This window comes from Taeniopygia guttata, chromosome 5 (assembly GCF_048771995.1).
Source record: "Taeniopygia guttata chromosome 5, bTaeGut7.mat, whole genome shotgun sequence".
Taxonomy (NCBI): Eukaryota; Metazoa; Chordata; class Aves; order Passeriformes; family Estrildidae; genus Taeniopygia; species Taeniopygia guttata.
This window is the reverse complement of record NC_133030.1, coordinates 30,439,746-30,459,361: the sequence shown is the minus strand read 5'-3', so window position 1 is coordinate 30,459,361 and position 19,616 is coordinate 30,439,746. Positions and strand designations below refer to the sequence as shown.

At 37.9% G+C, this 19,616-nt stretch overlaps 1 protein-coding gene across 5 annotated transcripts in view; it reads left to right on the top strand.

The window, feature by feature from the left end:
- The window catches only part of SIPA1L1 (signal induced proliferation associated 1 like 1), a 198,051-nt gene that overhangs the window by 44,086 nt on the left and 134,349 nt on the right, over positions 1-19,616 (top strand). The window lies entirely within an intron of this gene.

The following is a 19,616-nucleotide window of genomic DNA, read 5'->3' as shown; positions in this document are numbered from 1 at the left end:
TTATTGGCAAAACAAGGTGTTAGCCTCTCATGAAAAACCCACCATAAGCTGTTTTTTAGACATGGTGAGGTGATGTTTTCCCTGGACTGCACTGTAAATTTTTCATTTCCAATTTGTTTAATTACTAGTATTTTTTTTGCCAAAACCTTATGCTTATAGGTGGAACAAAAAACAATATGCCTGAGATAGGGGGTTTTTGAATTAGGATAGGGGTTTCCACCAGTGGTTTAAATGAAGTAGCTAAAATCAGTGTATTGCATTTCTCATTTGAAAAAATTGAATGCAGGTTAGATTCAAAATACACCAAGTCAAAAGAGACTTTGTGTTCTTGCTTTAACTTTAACAAAACAGCATAAAAAATTGAAAAGGTAGGTTTTGTGCTCAAAGTGTCTTCCTACAAGTAATGTTTTCCAGTAGAGCCACAGTTCTGAATTGTGCTGCGGAACATAGATTTCTATAGACAACTTTTGCAATCTGTGCCTGCTTACAGAATTGGGACATCCTGAGAATATTATTTTAAGTATTATGCAGAGCTCATTAGTACTGAGGGAATGGGTGATGGTGTAGTCCATCATGTTGGTAACGCAGAAAGAACATTGCAGTGCAATTGCAATTAAATGCCTTTATTTTATTCCTTGCACACCTGTTGATGCATTGCTGTTTAACTGAAGCAGTTTTCTGATTGTGATTTTCTTTGTCTTGCACATATGCTTTTGGCTATGCCTCACAGAGTTCTTCTCTGTGACTAAATACCATTGTCTTAGTACCGTGGAAGTAAAGGTGGAGAAAAGAGGAAGAACTCATTTAGCTAAATTATTTGATTGATTTTTAGCTATAAAATGGTGGCCTTTTTCCTCAAGTAGTATTTCTCCAGAAGAGTACCTAGAAGTCATTCCAAATTCCTAATATTTGATAATATTGTAATTCTTTAGGGCTGACCAAAAGTGAAGATGCTTTTATTTGGCCAAACAGGGAAAATAATTAATCTGTTTTAAAAATATATTCAGATTTTTAGCAGAAATTTTAATTTTACCTGGAGAGTCAGCAGCAAAGCTTAGCTAGAATTACAAGCCAGGAATAACTAGGACAGTGTATTAGAAATGAGTGAATGTGTAGAAGGTGTGCTCCAGATAACATCCATGACTAGATTTGCAAAATTAAACTTGATGAGGGTTTTCTCCAGTTGGAGATTATATATGTATATATATATAGAGAGAGAGAGAGAGAGAGTTGCCTGTTGTCTATTAATTTACAGGTATTTTTTGTGAGGGGATTGGGATGTGTTTACACAGTACATACTTACCTGTCCAATCTCGAGTATGATAATTTTTAGTAATCTTTTCAAATTTGCTAATAATGAATGAGTTAACTTGTGCAAGACTAGTGGATGAGCAGATGGGATATTGCAAGGATGTGTTCCATTTTGGGTATTTTTTTTTAATTTTCCCCCACCTGACTTGTTTTAAGATTATGAAGAAGTTACTGAAAGTACTTTTTTCCTCTAAGAGTTAGTTCCCAGTTGTAGCATTGTGAGGGCACTTTATCTGTGAGCAGTCCAGTTAACTTCAGCAAGAGTATTCCTGTAAGTAAAATTACTCAAGCATTCGGGGGGGAGACTATTCTTTAAAAAAATTTTCATTGTATTATGTGTCAAAGTAGTAGTAGCATTGTTACCTCAAGTTTCAGCAGTAAAAAAATTACCTGAATATGTTCTGTTTGAGGAAGCCAACTTGAGAACTGTTAGCAGCTTGTTCTGTTCAGGGTTTGAGACATTATTGAGACTGAAGAACAATGGCACGCCTCTTGTGGCGCTGGTTTCCCATGTTGCAAAGCAGGGAGGTTATGAGGTTATCTGAACCTGAGGCTCTTATTTCATTTTTATCTTGCATAAGCTGAGTGACCAGTTCTTCCAGCCACAAAAGCCAAAACTCTGCAAGAACCTTTAAGTTGAGATGTGAATACTATGCAACTCTTGTTGTTGCTTTGCCTCTATCAGAGGTTCAGTGTACAAAGCTTTTCAATGTGAAAATCCTTTTCCTACAAGACATGGAAACATTGCCTTTTATAAAGGTCTTTTTATAAAAAGTAGTTATTGTTTCTTGGGGTGTGCCTTTTAGGACTACTTTCTTACAGGTAGGAGCTCTTACATCTGTGATTTTGTTGCCTTTAGTGTTCCATAGCAAGTAGATGTCTCTGTATACTGTTTCTCAGCTTGCTCCAGTTTAACCTACTTTTTCCAATCTTGTTCTCTTTTCTCTGAGCTTAGAGTACCTCTAAAGGTAACAGCGTGTAGCAGGTTATGAGTTGGAGGGAACGCAAGGTCAGACACTTGTTTCAAAGAAAGGTGTTTATGGAAACATTCCAGTGTACCAAAATATCTGATCTTTAAACTCCAGCAGCCCCCTTGAGACCTGATAAGATTTTATTCCTTGAGCTTGGTTTGCAGAATTGTTGCTTTGCCCTTCTTGTCTCTTTCTTATGTTATATTTAAGATACTCCTGCTTGGCTTACATTGCAGTATTCACTTTCAGTGGCTTGGTGGATTGATGGCAAGATCAGCATGGTAGGTGGAAAGCTCCAGAGAGGTTGATATGAGTCTTATACTACTAGAAGTAATTTTGGTAAATGTGCCTTCCTATTGATATATAAAACCAGGGAGGGTGATATGCCTAGTTTACTTGTATTAGTCAACATAAGTAGAATTCCATTTTAAGTTGGTTGTAAGTTTACTTCTTAACTTACTTAAGACTTTACTTCTTACGTACTTAACACTGTTTACCAGAGTCCCCAATTATCTCTCCTTAATTAGAAATAATAATTTTGTTTCTTTCTTTACTCAACTCATGTGGACATTAATATATTCATATGTGTTATGTTACTTTCCTGTAGGCTCTGGAGATCTGACGTCAAGCTATGGTTGCTTGCGAAGTCCACTAAATCCAGTGTTTACTGTTATGATTTAGCAATTTTTTGTAGTTTTAGGATTTTTCTGCTTGGCTTGTGTGAGGAAAGACCAAGATCACCAGCTCCTCTAATGACTTTGTTTGGAGTTTGGGGTTAGGAATATTATTGGTTTTATCTGCATGGCAGAAGGATGTATTTTGAATCAATAGGATTTCTAAATTTCTGATTAAAGATGAAAATGATACAATCACCCTGATAACAAAATAATTTTGTGTGATTTAACTTTTTGCTGATATTTAGCCTTTTCTCTTTACTTTGACAGTAATGCCTGTATTAATGCACATATTTGAGTCAATCTGATTGGATTGCGTGAGAATTCAAATAATTATTCCCCTTCTTTCACCTTCCCAAAAGGAAACTATAAATGAGCTGCAGCAGTGTCCTACAATACCCTTCAGAAATCAGTTACTTTCTGAATGTTTCTATTTTATTTGGTAGGTGAAAAGGAAGATGCATTATGTGTTTCATTTATGTTTGAGGAAATCTGATAAAACTAGATATGAGCATGGATTTAAATCAGTGAAATGAAAATTTGATTATATGAAAATAATTGGGGGGGGATTGGGGAAAAGCCCTTTTATATATGAATAATGTCTTTGCATCTCAGAAATAAAATAATGTAGGAAAAAACCTGGCTTTTTCAGTGGTGAACTGGTAGTGGACGGACCTGTAATTTGGTTGATGTGAATGGATTGTGCAGTAATGGCCCTGTGGAATGGCCATGGGCACAAATCAGAGCTGTGACCGAAATGTCTACAAAATCTGAACTGGAAATAATCCACTATTTCTGGACTAACTTGTCAGCATCTTGTGTATAAATACTTTTCTATGTGGTTTTACAGCTGTAAACAAAAGGTATCTGAATGAAACATCATGATTCCATAACAGTGAAGTTAGATAATGTTCTTCCTGCAAATTGTACTGAGTGCTTCACCTCCAGCAAGAACTGAGACCACAGCCGAGAAACATGAAATATACAACATTTGGGAAAAGGTTAGATGCATAAGGAATTAAATAGGAAGCATGCAAAAATTTGGGGATCAGTTTGTTTTGTATGTGCTATAGCCTTTGCACCTAAAAGAAGCCTATTTTTTTTTCTTGACTACTCTGCATTTGTAATTTCTATCACAGTGGTGACATTCTGTACATCTTTTAATGCCCTGTTTATTAGATGACTTCTTTAAAGTAGTTATCTTTTTTAAAGTAGATCTCATATTAGTGTGCCCTGAAGTGTCTTCTATCTGAATGATGTACAATCCCTGCCTGTTTCCTGGAATCCAGTCCTCTGTCCTGGCCAATTGTGCTGGAGTAAGATGCTGTGAAAACCTCACATTGGAGTAACATAATGCAGGAGTATGTTTTTTGATCCATGGGACATATTTCAGATCTCAGTATCTCTGATAAAGTACATCTACTGCCAAGGTGGCCTACTGTATCTGTACTGCTGTTGTTGCTGTGTTCTCAATTCTTTATTTTACAAGGCTTAAAATGTACAGGTGTTTGGTTCCCTTTCTAAAACCAAGTCCATCTTTAAAAGCTGTAACTTGCTGTCACCAACGTCAGAACTAATCATGTCTTCTATATAGTACGGGGTTGACATGATGTGACTTGTATGGAAACTTTCTTTGAAGGGCTATGTGTCTTCCTGGGGGGAAGTGGTTTGCGTGTTTTACCTGTCCTTTCACCAGCTGGTGAAACTGGTGATTACATACTCTGCAGGAGTGAGTTGCAGTTCATTGACATAATGTGTATTCTTTTTCCACCTTCCTTCTCCCCTTATACAGTATCAAGTCACTGCATACTATTGCTAATTTATGACCTCTTCAGGGCATAGTAGTCATTTGATAAGATCTGCTTTGGTCTTCAGGGAAATTACTGGCATTTCAATCAGTAAGAATGATACCCAGTGAGCAGTATACCAGTTATCTTGTCTAGGTCACAGACAATTAAAAATCCTTAATAAGCTTTTGATTTCCCATGTTTTAAAAACATGAATTTGTTCCCTAGAGCAAAATCTATTATGTATTTGCAATTAGTGTGCTGTATGTGTGTGACAACTATACTTATATTGCAATTTGAAAGTTGCTAAATATGTCACCTATATCAATATTTAGTAGCTTTCTGTAGATGTTATTTTTATTTTAGAAGCAAGTAAGCTTAGAAGTTATTTAGAAGTTTCCTTTTATATATATATTAATATAGTTATTACAAAAATGTACAAAATATTTTATTAATATTTGGTGGTTTTAGGAGCTAAAATGCAGTTTAATGTATTTTAATGCCAAAAGTCTTCAGTAGACAGTTTTGTGAGTCATTTTGTGAATGGTCAGGTTTGTGCATATTTAGTCTTAGTTCATATATTACAGTTCCTGGATCTGCTGATTAAAAAAAAAGGTACGGGGGGTGGAGGGAATCAATTGCACTGTGTCAAATCTGAGAAATGCTCATTTACCCTTTATAACCAGTACTACCACCCCCTTTCCTGAATTCTGAAGTAGCAGTGTCTATATTTACTGAGTGATGTGGATCACAGTCCTCTTGTTCTGTGAGAGATGTATTTTTATTGATTTGGGTGGATATGCTTGATTGGGCCCTGGTGGTGTGGTGGTTTGTTTGAAAACCAGATTCACTTTGCTTTAGGTGGCACTGGGCATAAGATAGTAAAGATGCTCAAATGGATGAGAAGCTTTGGAGAAAGGCATACAGAAATGCAGATATTTAATACTGTAGCTTCCTGGCTGATTTTAATCCAGTCTGAATTTACTCAGAAAACTGAGGTCTTGTAATCCTCTGCAGTTTCCCAAGCTAGTCTGGGAATTCTGAGAGGCATTCAGCAGACTTGAGCGGGAATTGCTTTTTGTGTCAGAGCTGACCTGCCAGAGAAGATGTGTGGAGTTCCAGATGAGCTGGCTCTCCTGTTCTGGTTCACCAGGTCATCAGCTGCCAATTGATGACAGAACATGAAAGGGCTGAGAGAGTGGAAAAAGCCAAGACTCCTGCCCTCTGCAGCCCCTGCTCCTTCCAGGAGGAGGTGGTACTTGGCTGTAGGTTGGCTGCCTTAGGGAGGCCCTGGGAACACCATGGCTGCCCAGTAAGCAGCTCTGACCTTTGGTTTACCTACCTCATTTATGTCTCTGTAGTGGTGACATTTTTGTTTCATAAAAGGGTGATAGGGAAACATCTTTAAAGACTCCAGTAAGGAAGTTACACACTGAGTATGGATTAGTCCTGGCTTGTAAGGTTGAACAATGTCTTCTGTAATCCCTGCAAATCCAGTATGCTAACATAGCTTTTGTGTTTCTGTAGTTAACTGGGTAAATTTTGTGCAAATCTGACTTGTGACCTGGTTAATAAGTTGAAGACATGGTGAAAGTTTGGTAAAAAGAAGAGGATGTTTAATCAAAATTGTAGTCTGAGGACAACAAGGAATTCTTATGTGTTTCATTTGCAAACCTGAAAGTTGCTGGATACTGTTTACTCCATAAGAGTTGTTGGAACTTGCTGTGAATTAAAGGAATGTTTAAATATGACAAGAGATTGAAAGAAGGTTGTATTTTGGGGATTTAGAAATATAGTGTAAGAAAGAAATATACTTAGACATATAGTGTAAGAAAGCAGCTTTGCACATGTGAGTTCAGGATCGGTATTTCCAAAGTATTTTCAAAATAGAATTATTTGAATGCATTTCATTTTGAGTACTTTGGTCGCTGAAAAGCATTGTCAAATGTTTTTATTAAGGCACCAGCTTCTCTAACCTATGAAAGTTGGTTAATAAACATCCTCTATTACTATAAACATCCTCTTGACCATCTGCCAATTAAGGCCTGAAAGGAAAGAGGAGAAAGGTAGAACCTTTTACTTGAGCTTGTTTAAGGGCAGATATCCCATTATGTATGCATTTTACTGAGAAACAAATGGTTTGTGAAATAAGCCAAACAAAAATACAGCTGCAAAAAGAAAATCCCTTTCTGAGTCTTCCACTGTGGTACTTGTGCTTTGAATACAAGTATGCTTGAAAAAATATTAACAGCTATAGTTAAAGGTAAATTGTTGGAAATCCTTAGGCTGCATTTCTCAGAAGGATGAATTTATAAACTTCTTGAAGTCCACAAAAAAATCTGTAAAACGTGAGTAGACTTTAGCGAGTAATTTCATTAAGTAATGGGTCTGGCATCTTGCTGTTCTCTCATTTTTCCCCCTTTCCTTCCAGATCTATACACAATTTTTGGCAAATTAGTGAATGTGAACCAGAATTTGGCTTGATGGAAAATTAAATGTAAACACAGTGCACACACATTTTGGTAGACAATTTCTAAGAGGAGAGTTCTTATAGTATTTTCTCAGTAGCCAGAGTTATTTTGTGTTAATTAGTATACAGCCAAATTAGTCTTCCGTTTCCTAAGTGTGTTTTTTCTTTGTTTGAACTGACTTGGAATAGTTTGCCTTGGTTTTGCTTAGAGGCCCTCACAGCTGCCTCTGGGGTTTCTTCTCCCTGCCTACTACAGGGAGGAAGGGTTTCAGGACTTGTGTTGAGTGGTGAAATAATGAATCTAAAGGGTTTTTTTTTGTTTTTGTAGGCTACCTTTATTTTCAAGGGATATTTTCTTTTAGTCACACTGATGTTCTTTACATCTGATGTTCATAGATTACAGCTTTTTTCCCCCTGAAATGATCCTTTTGTATGTGCTCTAATATTTTTCCTCTTTCAATGCACAGTTAGTCAAGATTTGATTTGCAACATATTGGGATTTATTTTTGTAACTTGTTTAATTCAAAATGTGATATGCTTGAGTGAGAAGAGTGAGTCTGTGAGCATTTGCTATGCTGGTGGTGCGTTTTGGTGAAGGTATTTTTCCTTTGGAGCCTTGTACAGTGCTGATATTCCTGTCTCCTCCTCTGCCAAACTGTGTGCAGTCTGCTGCCTGGTGCAGGGATTACAAGGAGCATTCTTTTGGCTAAAAGCAAGCATTCCTATCTGGAGAAGTGCTCTCAGGTAACAGGTGGGTTTTGATATGAGGTTGGTGATAGGAGAGTCTAGATATGAGGAAAGGCCCTTACTTAGGCTTTGTTAAAACCCAAATATTTCAAAAAGCCAGAGAAGTGTGAGGAATACTTATGATCAAAGTATGCTGGTGTTAAAAGCAACCTAAGACTGTAAATTGAGACTCTACTGCACTGAAAGGAGTGAGTGAGCAGCATGATAGAAGTCTCTTTTTCTCTAGAGTAAGGTTTGTCTTATTACTGACAGCTGTTCTTGAGTATCTTACCAGCTATTTTGGGTATTCAGTGTGCAACCAATATGTCTGCAGAGAATGTTTTTAAAATTGTTAAAAATGTGTTAAAAATATGTGCATCTTGTAATCCTCTGCTGCATATGGGCTTGTTGTGTGTTGTCCCCCCTGTGCAGAGGAGTCATGTTTCCTTAGCACCTTGGCTTTATGTGGCTGTGGTACTTGAGACCCTGGTGATGGGAAGTCTTTGAGGCCATCATCTTAACCAAGTATGTTGTGCCCTCTGAAACAGCATAAAAATACATATCTTTAGTTTTGCAAACATTTCCTTCTCAAGTATAACATTTCTGTTTACTAAGTCCAAACTGGAACTGCTAATTATTCTGTACCCAGACACTGAAGTGAGATATGGGATGGTGTGTCTATTTTGGAGCCCAAACATCTTTTGGTTAACATGTCAGTAATGCTGTGTTCTCCAAGTATTTGAAACTGAGCTGGAAATTGTTATTCAATGTAATTGCTAGATTATAATTTCTGATCTTTCTTAAAAATTAGTTCAGTGTTTTTTAAAATGTTGGAAATTGAGCAGACAATGCAGAAGGCTGGCTTGGCTGAGTGAGGATCTTCTGTTAGAGCTCAGGCAAAAAAAGAAAGTGTATGTCCAGTGGAAGAAGAGTGCTGTCATGGGAGGAATACAGAGGGGCTGCTTGACACTGTGGGGAGAAAATTCATGTGGCCAAAGCTCAACTGGAGTTGAAGCTGGGCGGTTTGATGGGGGTCTTTAAAAAGAGAAAGGGTTATAGGGAATGGAGTTATATCAAATTGGTGACTGGTCACTAGTGGGGTTCTGCAGGGCTCCATTTTAGGCCTAGTCCATTTCAACATCTTGAAAAATGACTTGGATATAGGGCTTGAAGGCATACTGAGTAAGCTGGCTGATGATGCTGTAGATTTCTTGAAGACAGAGTGGTCCTGCAGAGAGACCAGGACAAACTACAGTTCTGTGTAATCACCAAATGGATGAAGTTTTAACAAAGAGAAATGCTGGATTCTGCATCCAGGATGGGGCAACCCTGGATGTACAGACAGACCGAGTAATGAGAGGCTGGAGAGCAGCATTGTGGAAAGGGACCTGGGGGTCCTGGTTGTTGGCAAGCTTGGATATGAGTCAGCAGTGCCCTGGCAGCCAGCACAGCAAATTCTGTCCTGGGGGAATCAAGCACAGCCAGGCAAGGGAGGGGATTGTCCTGCTCTGTCTGCCCTGGGACAGCCTCACTTCCAGTGGTGTGTGCCATTTTGGGCACCACAATATAAAAAATATACAAAGCTGTAAGTTAGTGGCGGGCTACAAAATGAAGGGTGTAGAAGAAAAGCTAAGAAGCAGCTGGAGTCAGTTGGCTTGTTAGGCATGGAGAAGACTGAGGGGAGATGTAATTGCAGTCTATGACTTCTCAGGAGAGGTACTGAGCTCTTCTCTCTGATGTCCAGTAGCAGGATCCAAGGGAATGGCATGAAGCTATGTTAGGAGAGATGTAAGTTGAATATTAGGAAAAGGTTCTTCACCCAGAGGGTGGTTGAGCACTCTGGAACAGGCTCATCTGGAATAGGGAAGTGGTCACAACCCCATCCTGACAGAGTTGAAGAAACATTTGGACAATGCTTGTAGGCACATGGTGTGACTCTTGGGGTGTCCTGTGCAGGGCCAGCAATCTTTGTGTGTCCCTTCCAGCTCAGGGTACTCTATGAATCTGCAATTCCTATGGCTGGAAGAAGGTCCATTAACAGAATGCTCCACTCTGGGCTTCATTTGTCTCCAATCTGTGGGACATTAGGGCTGCAGAAGCATGTCTTCAATTCCCTTTATATCAGTCATCTGCTGTATTTTTTTCAAATGTTTCTGCTGAATCTCTTGGAATAGGAGTCAAAAGTGCATCCAAGCCTAATTTTGGGGTGTATGAAAAGATTTTAAGTATGCTTGTACCTGATGAAATTGCTATTTCAGGTGAAGTTCAAGTGTTTTATTTTTTCCCAAAGCAATGAACAGTAGTCTGAGGTAACTAGTAAAGCCAATAGAATAAGATTTTTTTATTAGCTTGTCTTGGAGCTCAGCCCTCTCTTGGCAAATGCTCTTTTAGCAGTATGGGATGGGATCTGTATGCTCCAGCATAACAGAACTTTTTGCCTGGGAAGTTCCGGGTGTCAGGGGCAGCTACACCAGCCTGGCACAAGCCCATGTAGCCCCTGGAAGGGCACACGGTGCTTTTGTCCTGCTGCAGCCTGCCTGTTCCTTCCTGCCTCCTGTGCTTACAGATGTGTACAGCTGCAGGGTGGGCTGAGTCAAGGGATCAATCCTGCTGAAAGCCAACACTCCCAGAGATGGGCCAGGAGGGCTCTGCCTCTCCCCAGCCAGAAGCATGGACGTGCTTTATAATGTGTTTGACTGGCCCTGTATGGCCTTAATAGGATGTTTCTGAAACTGGCTGACACTTATGGTATGTCTGGGTTTTTTTATAAGTAGGATTTGTTAAAATTGTGCTTGTGCCCCAAGTTCTTGCTCTAAATTGTTTCAATTCCATGTAATGCATTACTAATGTTTTCTTTCCCAAGCTTTTCTTAAGCCCATCAGAAGCCAGTCATTGTGCATTTGTAGTAATGATGCTGTCATATTGTTAAGACTGGTAAAAATAATTTAAGACTTGCCATAGGCTCCTTGTAGACACTGTCAGTGGTATCATATAACCCTATGGATTTTCATACTGGCCTCCAAATGTGTAGGGAAAACAAAATACTGTTAGGTAATTTAAATGGCCACAGTGCATCTGAGATGGTCTTTTTTATATTTTCCTATTTGTAAAACAGTGTAAAGCTTTGTGTGTTCTCTTGCAATGGAAAAAAATTAAGATTGTTGGATTTTACTTCAGACATGTGGGAAAGCTTTTTTTACATAAGAGCAATGTGGACAGTATTTCAGAATGATTATTTGACTTCAGATTTCCTATTCTTTAGTGTAAGAGAATATTTTTTTTTACTCGAGACATTCCTGTATCTACGTATTTGGAGGAATGTCATGTGGAGTCCATAATTTCTGCCTAATAGCATTGATATCTAACTCTCCTCTTGCTGAGGAGAGTTTGCTCACTGAGTTCTGCAAATTTCCAGTTGTTGGATATGAATGGACAAATAGTTCTATGAAAAATTAAGGGAAAATGTGTTAATATTTTCCCTCAAGATTTATAGCCACTATTTGTTTTCACATTCAACTGGTGGATTATAAACTTTTGCTGGCATGGTTGTTTGGATCACCCATTCAGACAGCATTCTCAAAGCTTTTATTTAGAAGAGTGTTTATGTTCAGCACAAAAGGATATAGGGAAGCAGATGAAGAATTGATATGTTCCTGTGGATTCTCTTGACTGTGCTGGATTATGACTCAAACGGACTAAAGCAGAAGATGCTATTTGGATTGTGAAATTACTAAAAAAGAAATGTTCATTTGCAGTATATATGGGTTTTACGCTTTTTATACTAATTCTCCTTTTACATTTGAAATTTTTAGCTTGGTACAAGATTAGAGTTTTCTCTTTAATGGAAGTCTCTGAGACACAGAGTGTATTGGATAAAGAACTGGATGTGGATAGTGGGTGTCTCTGACTGGGTGAGTCGGGTTCTTCTATGGCTGAGCTGAGCTGCTGAAGACAAGATGACTGTCTTCTGGAGGTGTGCAGCTGCTGGTGGAGGTGTTTGCACCTCCTCCTCTGTGGTTCTGTGGCTTGGAAAAAAACACAGTCTCCCTTATTGCCAGTGTTGTGTTCTCCACACGCCCTTCTTAGTTTTAGGTCAGCATCAAACAGTAGCTTCTGCAGCTTCTGTAATTTTTGGTCAAGTACACTGGCCTGGTGCTGGAGGTCTGCAGTTTATAACACTGGAGAACCTTTCCTTAAAGAGTATATTTTTGTAAAGTAAAAATAAACTCTTGTTTTCTATGTCTAAAAAAAAAAACAACTTACATTGTCATTTTATTAAATCAAACGTGTTGTCATTATGTTAAGTCACTATTCTGGTCTTGTACTTCTAGTTAGTTTTTCCCCAGCAAGAATGAATACTTACTGAAGTGTAGAATCTCAGGTTGTGGTCAAGTAGAAGCATTTCATGTACTTCATTAAGAATTTATAGCCTTACTGTTCTGTTTCTTCATAATCTAATTTCTCATATGAATAATTTTCTTAGTTTGTTTCATTAGAAACAAGGGTCTCGTATTCCTCTTCTGATAAAATCATGAATTGTTCAGCTGTGTATGTTTCTCTCCAAGGGTAATAGTTACAGTATGTTTTGACTGCAGCATTTGTAGATAAACAGATCTGCTATTTTAGTCCCCTTCCAGTCCAAACATACAGCAGAAGAACCCTGTCTTCCTTATATCTTCATCTCCTAACTTGAGTTCAGTGTTGCATCTTGTAGTTATTCTTTTGGCTTCAGACCATGGTACTTATAAAGGTTATGGATTTAGTGTCAGGGTCAGTGTAGTCCACTGACACCAACTGGGTAACTTTTCTGGCCTTGAGTTGAATGTTTGAAGCTGGGAATGAACTTTCACAGATCCATAATAGTTAGCTGTAATAATAGTCTCTGAATTCACAAGGTATTTCTTGTATTTTGCTTTTGGTTTGGGTTTATTAAAAGTATTATATTCAGAGTGTTCTGCAATTCTCTTTCTTCCCATGGGTAAATGAGCACCAAGTTCTTAGAATGTAACATCTCCTTTTACTAATAAAATGGCAGGAACTTTGAAATGGACAAGAATCAAGGCAGATTCCAAAACTTGTCTGTTCAGATAAATATCTGGCATTAAAGAGGCTGCTGCTGTTCAAGGCTGGGCATTTAGTTCAAGAAGAATTATATTAGCACTGAGTTTTCTTTTTTTTATGTGCAATTTTACTAATATTCTGTAGCTGGTTCTGCTGCAATTCAAATATTTTCTCATTTGAAAGTGAGCATAAAATCTAATTTGTTTTTCCTTTACCCTTTCTCCTTGGAGATCTATCAAATTATCCTCTGCTTTAGATTCAAGCTCTTCATGGAAATTAATCGTTCTGAACCCCTGTGAGGTAAATATTATTTTCATTAATAGGAAAATTGCAAAGCAGACAAGTAAACGTGCTTGCTTGAATTATGCAGAACTCTGGACATGTGGTCAAATTGCTAGACTGCCTGTTTTCAATAAATTCTTTACAAAACTTTCTTAATGCAAGCTGTAATAATATTGATACTGTCTAAACAGACAGAAAAATACTTTTTCTTGTTTCCTGAACCGTTGTGTGACCAAGAGGACAACTATGAAATATTTTATATCTTGAAAAGTGGATAAATGAGCTGTCTACTGAGAAGAGTATAAAACAGTTTGGAAGTTTGCTGCCGAAACAAAGAATCCTTTTAAATGGTATCTTAATCTGGCAAAAAACATGAAGGTCCCTGAATGGGCAGAGAAACCTCAACTCTAATGGAAATGACTAAGTCTGCCAAGTGAATCAAATGGGAATGGAGATGTAAGATGCTTGTGTCTTGTAAAATAACAGATGATCAGTTTCTGTGAAATGCAGGAGAGAATATCTGGAATATCTTACTTTTGACTTTTTCCAGTAGGATGGAAATAATGAGTTCTGCTTTATCTCAAAGGCCCTGTAGATGAAATTTTTCCCCCCTTGAATGGAGGCTTGTAACATAGCAGAGCAGAAGTTTACATATGCAAAAAGCTTTCTAGCTAAAGAGTCTTGTCTTGTTATTATAGTTGAATTTTCAGTTAGGGATAGAAGATATGATTTACGGAGTGTGAAACTTAGAGATTACTGGGATTTTCAGTTTGACACAGTGTCAAAGCCTTTAAAGACAAATTCTCCTTAACAGTGTAATTTTTCATATTATTTTGGATCTTTTGAACCTGTAGTATGTAGTTAATACCTCTTTCAGCAAATTTTACCGGCAGAAAGCATCTATACAACTTTTTACTGGGAAGCTTCCATCGGTAGCAGGTGGATGTTGCTGGTGTGCTGTGAAGGAGGCTGGAGACTTAGACAAGTGATGCTTGCAGCACTAACCAGAATCTACATTTGGATACTCCTGGTTTAAATGCCTTTTGTGGTAAAGGGTCAAGTAATGGAGCTTCTGCAATATTCCATTATGTTATGAAAAATGGGACAAATGTGATTTCATGTGTTGTTTGGTGACACATGTTCAGTGATAGCACTTCATGGCTTTTATTTTGTACACAGGTAGCTCTTTGCCGTCTTGTTTTGGACACCTAATTTAAATAGCTGATGTTTTGCTTAGATTTGAAGTGTTGCTGAAAAGCCTTCCTGTGAAGAGAAGTCATTTGCCTTTTCCATAGGTGTTCCAACTTGGAAGGCCAATATTTTTGCTGAACACTTGGCTGCTGGATGACCCTGGCAACTCATTGTCCTTCTCTTGACTTGATTTCCCCTTCTTTACATTTTATTTAATGATATGTACTTTATCTGCTGAGCACTTTGAACATGTATCAACCTGTGAAAGCATCATAACAGCAGCATATTCTCTATGGTGCTTCCTCTGTTTTGATTGACAACAGCCCTAAAATTCCAAAGTCAGTTGAGACACCAGCTCAGTCTTTCTTTTTAACAGCAGACAGATTAAAATTACTGGGGGGAAGGGATGGGTAAGCAGAATGGAAAACCAGTGAGTTTTCAAATTGTGGATGTGCAAATTCGGTGCTGAATTTGCCCTTTCTAAATGTTTCTCCAGTATTTTCTGCAGTAGACATATTATTAGTTCTGTCTTTGGCATCAGTAATTCATTCTACACTGTAAAATCCTGTCCTTCTTTTGTAGTTTAGCTGTGACAGCTAGACTGAAAAGTAAAAGAATTACTTATATGTAGAGATAACCGAACTTTTAAAGAGGCAATATTACTATGAGGGATGGGTCATTACTTAATGTAAGTGGACTCTCTGTATTTATTGGTGTTTTTCTTCATTACAAGCTGTCATATTTGCATTTCTTGCACTAAAGTGCTTACTGTTAACAGGAATAACTCCAAAGTCCACATTTTCATGGTTGGGCTCTGTAAACTCGATGTTTCACTTCAGTTAGTCCAAATCTGGAGAAAAGCATTAGTTCATAGACAAGGTTGGTATTTTACTTGTAGAATGTACAGTTAGTAAACATTAAGCCACTTGTATGCTTTTACAGTCACACTGTAGAAAAACTGCCCTCAGCATGGAAGTCTCTAAGCCATGGTGATTGTGAATAATCAGGAAAAGTTACAACTTAATTCAGAAGAATGATGTTGTGAACATCAGAAGAAGCCTTTTCCTGTTAAATTAATTTAAGTTTTCACTACTGCTTTTGAGAAAAATGTTAAGAATTCCAGTAATTGACTCCTGTTGACATGGCAGCAGAGTAGTTAATGAATTAAATGCAGTGGTACTAATTTTGATTGATACTGTATAATTATGGTGTCAAAGGTATTTAACTTTGTATCAGACTGTAAATCTGCAACAGTCTTCTAGTCTACCCTTTAAGAAAAAAAATACATAAAATGGGAAAACCCAGACACTCCCCCAACCTGAGTTATTTTGCAAAAGAGTATGGGAAGGTTAAAAGGTTTCGCTAGTTCAGCCTACTTCCTTGTCAGTAGCTTATTTGAGAAACCCCTGAATGTCTTAGTGTCTGAAAGGCAAAAAGCAAATGCTCTCTGTGAATTTTTATGTCAGCAGTAGCAGAGTATTGTCTGACAGCTCTCTATGGTTTTCTACCTTTTTTTCTTTCCTAATAGCTTTAGTCTGACTGGAGGTCTTAAAGCCTGAAAGTAAAAGACAACCTTCCAAACTACCTTAAGCTGCTCTGTTCTCACTAAGAAGTGAGAAATTATCATGCAGGCTTACTTTCATTTTTTACCTAAAAGTGAAATTTATGGAGAATATAAGAGATCCGATTATTTTGGCCATGACTCTTGAAGCAGGTGGTCTTTAACTTGACAAGCCAAGCATGAAGGGATATGTGTTCTTAGGGTGTACATTCTATGTGTGATTCATTTGTTGCATAATATTTTAATGTATTTTTGGTTTAGTGGAATTTCATGTTGATTACTATTGAGAGAGGTTTTATTAATATCAGAAATAGTACTTCACTGTTCAACAAGGTGAAAGTCAAGATGGCTATGATTTCAAAGGGCTAGTAGAAATCTATGCACCTTATTTTATAAACAACTCCACCTTTTCTAGAATAAGGGATTTCAGTTCTTAGCATTTTTTATAGACCATTAGTTTTTGTACTTGTTTCTACATCACCCTATTTTTTTTTTTTTGTAATTTCATATTCATTGGTTCAGATTCTCTTTTTTCAGGAGGTGCTCCTGCTAGTGAGTTTTATAGCTGCCATTGATACTTCATCCCTATCTCTTTCTGACCCAGAAGAATCTGTGCTTCACTGAACCTCAGGAGCATTTTATAAGTAATTTTATGAACTTAATTGTGACTCTGAGTGTGCTGCTTTTGCTTGCCATATAGTTTAGGGCAGGTCAGGCTTGTGCTTTTCAAAATCCTGTCCTGCCTGTGTTTCTGATGTGTATGTGTAGTAGGCATTAGTCCTTAACAATCATATAGTTGAAAAGTTGCGAAAGAGTTGAGTTTACATTGTAGTAATGTCACTTTCCAGTTTCTGTCATTCAGCATCTTCAGTGACAGCATGTTTGGTTGGAGATGAAACTTAGGACCCTGCGAAAGCTTTGGCTGCAGATGGCTTCTCAGGAGTACTGCTCTGTGGGCTGTTCTCTGCTGTGGTAGTGTTCTGTGGGTGCAGGAATTCAGTCATCTGCTAGGCACAGGGCTTTGATGTTACCAACCCAAACACTCAGGGGAATTAGGTGCTGAAGTCCTGTCTCCTTGTGACTGGTTGCAAAATAAGTTGTAGGGCCCAACGCCATAGGAGAAGCAGCATCTTTTCCCTGCAGTGAATCATCTCATGTTAATTGGAGTTCACTGGTGAAACTTGTCCTGGCTGTCTTCATTCCCCTGGTAGTAATTGTGGTAATAATCAGGCAAAGCACATATGTCAAAAGCCTTTTGTTTTTATTCTGACGAGAAAGACAGAGCTAATAAAAATATTTTCATATGTTTATGATGGCTTGAAAACACTTCATAGATGCTTCTTTATTACGGATTTATAATGCTCATAGGTGATGCCTTCCAAAGGTAAACCAAGAAGGATATTTTTCACTGATGCTTGTTCCTTCTTTCTTTTGAAAATCTGAGTTCATTAATAGGACATCCTGAAAGGCCTGCTTACTTCTCTTAGTAGATGGAGGGACTGAAGGCTATGTAGGGTAGGGAGGAAAATATTTTTTGTAAGTCTGTATGAGAAAGATATCTGAAATTCTTGTGGTTATTTTTTGCAGCAGTTTCAAATACTGTTAGATTCTGCTGAGATTAAATGCTAGTTATTCTTAGTGTTCTCAGACAGCATTCTCTCCTTATGTTTTTAACAAGCTTTGTCTACAATTTCAATACTTCTAATGTTATTAATTATATAAGATTTTTAAAGCTTTGAACTGCTGTTCTGCAGGTGACTTTCTGTTTTATGAGAACAGCTTTTGCACGTTGTGGCAGAGAAGTGGGGGAAGTGAAGCATTCCTTGAGTAGGTGGCAGATTCTGAGATCAGAGGGATGAATCTGCAAGGATTCCTCCTCTTGCTTGTAGTACTGCATATTGATAGCTGGAACACAGCAAACAACCCTTGAACTGTCTTCAGTTAACACATTTTGGTTCCTTCAAAGGTGATGTCAGAAAATAGCCTTTTTCAGTAAGACCAAGTTCTTTCTTCCCTCCCTCGTTGCAGACGCCTACAATGATGTTTTTTCAGCTCTACAAATGTGTGTTTTCTCACTCTCTCTGCTGTGTAGGCGGCCTTCCCAATCACAATTGAGCTTCACGGGCAATCTTTTACCCAAAAAAAAAAAAATCATCTTTACACAGCAGGTCTATAATATAACACCAAAAGAAATTGAGAGTTCTGGGTCAGAATTGTGATGCATCTTAGTAATGCTTGAATTGGAAAAGAATTTCACCCTAAAAAAAATTGGAAATAGTTCTCTTGACCAGAAGGCCGCTCACTACCTGTGGAAATTATTTTTTTAACAATATGAAAGTTAAAATGCAGTTCTTCTAGGAGTGTTGCCTTATTTTAAACATGATTCTAGTTCTCTCTGCCTCTTATAAACTGCTTTTCTGCACTGCATTATTTTTTTGTGTACTGCAGCTCTTTTGCTGATGCTTCTCATTTCACCAAAGTCGTAATTTCACACAATATTTTGTAAATAAGCCTAAATTTAACTTGCAATAAAAAAAACTCTCAGCTGTATTTTTAATGGCTCAAATAAGATAGCAATAATTTTTTGAGTTCCGTTGATAACACTATTTGGTATTTCTTAAGGAATTTTTGTTGATGCTAGTGTTCTTGCCACCAGGTAGGTAATTCCAAGTTTATAAAACTCTGTCTAGGAGTACTTTTGGGAGAGTAGCAATGGGTGACTTAAAATTTTCTTATCAAATTATCATATTTCAGCAATAATTATTGCATATAGCCCTTTTACCATGGTTTTATGTGCAGTTTGTGCTGCCATTGCAGCTGAAAGGCATCATCCTTCTCTGCTTCTCTGTCTGGCACCTTTTCTGCCTCATGGCAGCACAGGTGCTCATGTTGCTGTGCAGTGAACTGGACTGGGGAAAACCAGGCTGGAGAAGAATCTAGGTGTTTTTCTTTAGACTCCTTACTTAGAGCTGGATTTTAATCTCTCTTTGATATGATTCACTGTACATCTTCTCTAACACGTGAGCTTGGTGGGAGTAGAGTAGGACAAAAATTCCTTGGCAGTATGTGCGCTGCCTCCAGCTTGTGCCTCTGCGGAGTTCTCGGGACTGCAGCAGAAATCTCCATGGTTACATCTGTTTGCCCGGTCTAATTTTAGAGGACTCATATCATCTAGAGATGCAAGCCTTTTGTAGCAATAGACAGAGGTCAGATTTTAAGAGTAATTCTGAAAAAATACAGATTATGATACAGGACCTGGTAAATAGGAAGGACCAGCTTTGAAACATTTAAATTTCCTTCTACACTGGAGACTTTTTAGGGTGCTGCAGCTGGTGGCTTAGATAAAAACTCCTGCTCTCCCTTCTTTTTGGCATGTGTTACAGACTTTATGTTGAGCAGTGAGGGGAAAAAAGGTGGGCCACAGCACTGCTAAATGTCCCCTTTCTTTCAGGCATTGCCAAATGTGTGTTTAATCTCTAAATGCTTGGCAGAATGTGTCTGGAAGAAAATAGCAATTCAGAGAAGGGGTGATAAAAGAAGGGTTGGGATTGTTATAGTGAGAAAATTATCATACAGGCTTAC